Source organism: Seriola dumerili, unplaced genomic scaffold (assembly GCF_002260705.1).
Source record: "Seriola dumerili isolate Sdu_G_001 unplaced genomic scaffold, Sdu_1.0 BDQW01000138.1, whole genome shotgun sequence".
Classification (NCBI taxonomy): domain Eukaryota; kingdom Metazoa; phylum Chordata; class Actinopteri; order Carangiformes; family Carangidae; genus Seriola; species Seriola dumerili.
Window position 1 is genome coordinate 13,428,381 of NW_019174393.1, and position 3,742 is coordinate 13,432,122.

A 3,742-nucleotide genomic window follows, 5' to 3' on the forward strand; every position below is an offset into this window, starting at 1 on the left:
ATCTCTCTGATAGACTTCCCTTACCTTCACTTACATTTTTTTCTATGTGAGCTGGGCAATCTCCTGGCGGGCGGAACAGCGGCGTGCTGGTTGGCGGTGGGCGTCTTTGAGCAGCCTGGGCGACAAGGTTGAAACCCCAGGCAACTGTTTTAATCTAATAACACGTTTATAACTAATTAAACTAATTGAGCTACGGTGCGGTTCGACATCAAACAATCGGAAATTTCTCTAGAAAACACAACTGTTCCATCAACATTTGGCTCCCAAGCAACAATGAAAGAGATTTTTGGAAACTGCAGCGTTCAGGTTTTCCCATCCTCTACAACGTGTCCCACGACTTAAAATTCAAAAAACAAAAAACAACAATGCATGGACAAAGGTGTGGTGACATTTTAGGTGTTCCAGATTGAGTTGGTGAAGTGAAAGGTCTATAATATATTACTTGGTGTAATTGGAGGGATGTTGTTCAATGCTTAACTAGGCACCATACGCATGCAAATCACATCAAACAAACTTGCTCGCTACTTTCATCTCCGTCATCTGTGTCTGAGCTGGTCCCATACTTTTCAACAGCGTCCTCAGAGGTATTCCTTCTTCACTCTTGCGCTTTCGGCCAGACAGTACGCGGTTCCATAGATTATTTAGGGAATAAAAACATGCAGCCACACTGTAAAAAACATTCTCCAATGCTTATACGTATAATGCTGATAAATGCATTGACATATAGAAGCAATGTTTGGATTTTTGTCAAGTCATCACTATAAAGTCAATGCGCAGCTCTCAGTCATTCTCAATCAAAAATTATCAAACATCGATCACATATTGCTGTGTGCTCAGCAGCCCCAGTCTACATGGCCAGCAATAGCAATCCATCTAATAGAAATCTATCTGCAAAAAATCCATAGAGCGACCGCACAAGTATGGCTAAAAACATGCAATATGTTAGTAACTGCCACCTACCAAGCAGCGTGGCTGCTTTTAATGCGATTATGATGAAAATGCTGCAGGACCAGTCGAGGCTTGTCCCCCGCACGCATCAGAGGATCTTTTGTAACGGGCAGACATATGTTAAGTCGTGAAAAAGTGCAAGAATATGCCCCGTGGACAGGTAATGGGGTCATGCCACACAGTCACACACCTATCACTACTGTTTTACAGGCAGGTTGATTTTTTTGGAAACTCATAGTCAGACCCATCTTCTGGACGCTGGGTTGTTATAGAATTAAATTTCCCCTCTCTTTTTTCTTTTTTTTTTTTTTTTTTTTTTCCCAGCCATAAACGAAGAACAGTGTTGTTACAGCCATGGGTCCAAATTAGATATCATCCCTTCCGCTTTTTGCAACTGAGTATTTGATTCAATTAGCCACATGATCTGGCATGTAAAGGTCACGCGGCGCTGGTGGGGGGACGGCTTGTGTGTGTTTGTGTGCTTCGTATCTTGTCAGGGGCGGGTTCATCGGACTGTGGCTGAACATGGAGAGAAGAAGAGGGTTGGAGGGGAAGAGATGGACACTGTCGGTGAATGAGGGTGGAGGATGGTGTGGAAGGGCATCAAGACTGATGGACATGGGGGGTGGGGGTGTGGGGGGATAGATAGATTTTATATAAAAGAAGGGAAGGGAACAAGAATTGTTTTTTTTTTTGGTTTCCTTGGTACATTTTTTGACAGGGAGTTTGAAAAGGTTTTGTTTTTCCAGGCTTCACGAGAAGTAGTAAGGGCTATCTGGCTCTTGTTGCCAAGGAAAACCAAGTCCAATACCTGACAAGTCAGCAAAAAGGCAAAGGCTCATCGGGCCTACAAGGACATTGAGTCGAAATGTACATTATTGAATACTATAATAATACATTGGAGTCACACTGCAAACTTTCTCCAGTATTTTTTGAGGCATGTTCCCGTCATGTTAGTTTAATAGAACTGCAGACTTTTCATTAGGCCGCAGACAATATCTTGTCTGTTCGTGGCATACAAATTCTCAGAGCCAGAACACGAGGAGATACCGGTGAGTAGAAACAGGTGTGACATTCTTGACGGGTGTGGAAATCTTGACATATTCGCCACGTTTCCCCTTCGCAGCATCTCTGCAAAGAGTAATTCAGAGTGATAATGGGCAAGATTGGTGCAGGTATGTCATCGACAACATACAAACTGATGTTGACCAGGAAAAAGAGGAATAATGCAAAAGAATTAAGGAAAGGTGGAAGATAATCTGTAAGTAAGTAAAAATCTCTTTGTGTGGCCCTGTATCTTCTGTCCTAAGACAGATAAAAAAATAAAAAATCAAAAGTCAGTGTGTATAAAACCCCAAGTCTTCATTTATATGTGTAATAATCACCAAGAACAAGCTGGTAATATAATATTCCAAGCTAACATTAGCTAGCTAATTGGTATGGATGTAATTTTGTGTATTTTCTAATTCAGATTAAAACCAGTATAAACTAGGCCCTAGAGGCTATATGGCTAACTTTTATAGCTGGCTAACATTGTAGCTGGCAAGCTTGGCAATTTAATGCCTGGGACATATGGTATGTCAATTAAATTAAAATCATAGAGGTAAGAAAAGCAAATGTCTATATTTCATTTAATAAAGGACAAAAAACAAATAAACAAAACAAACACCAAAATTAGCTTAAGAAAAAAAAAATTCTGTATCTCTGGTATGGATTTTGGCATTTTTCGTAACACATGCACAAAACATACACACGCACACACACACACACACACCACAAGGAGGTCTCTGCCAGCTCCTTGCAGGCCTGCCAGCAGAGTGACCATGTAAAACTGGCGTTTGGTGACATTTCCAACATGACATTTGTCTGTGGGACCATCTGTGAGGGCCAACTGGCCTGTGTCAACAACAAAGTTGCCTACCTACAACATACGTATCATATTTTATCAAATGTATATAATAGATACATTTAATATCACAACTTTTGGTTTCTCAAGGAATCTAATTTTGGTTGTTTTTTTGTTTATTTGTTTTTGGTCCTTTATTAAATGAAATATAGGACATTTGCTTTTCTGTACCTCTATGATTTTATTTTAATCGACATACCATATGTCCCAGGCATTAAACTTGCCAAGCTTGCCAGCTACAATGTTAGCCAGCTATAAAGTTAGCCATATAGCCTCTAGGGGCTAGTTTATACTGGTTGTTAATCTGAATAGAAAATACACAAAAGTTACATCCATACATTAGCTAGCTAATGTTAGCTTGGAATATATATTTACCAGCTTGTTCTTGGTGATTATTACATATATAAATGAAGACTTGGGGTTTTATACACACTGACTAAAACACACTAAAGCAGTATTTAGCTTTTTTTTATTTTTATTTTTTTATTGTTCTAGGACAGAAGATACAGGCACAAAAGAGATTTTTTACTTCACTTACAGATTATCTTCCACCTTTCCTTAATTCTTTTGCAATATTCCATCTTTTTCTGGTCAAAATAGTTTGTATGTTGTCTGATGAATACCTGCACCATCTTGCCCATTATACTCTGAATACTTCTTGCAGAGATGGGAAAGGGGAAACGTGGCGAATGTGTCAAGATTTCCACACCTGTCAAGAATGTCACACCTGTTTCTCTCACCGGTTATCTCCTCGTTTCTCGGCTGAGAAATTTATGCCACGAACAGACAAGATATTGTCTGCGGCTAATGAAAAGTCTTGCAGTTTATTAAACTAACATGACGGGGATACATGCCTCAAAAATAATGACTGGAGAAAGTTTGCAGTGT

The 3,742-nt window shown here is 39.7% G+C and overlaps 1 protein-coding gene across 1 annotated transcript in view; it reads right to left on the minus strand.

Moving 5' to 3' along the window:
* Positions 1 to 3,742, minus strand: part of slc2a13 (solute carrier family 2 member 13) — a 69,623-nt gene that overhangs the window by 13,206 nt on the left and 52,675 nt on the right. The gene's annotated exons all lie outside the window — the stretch shown is intronic.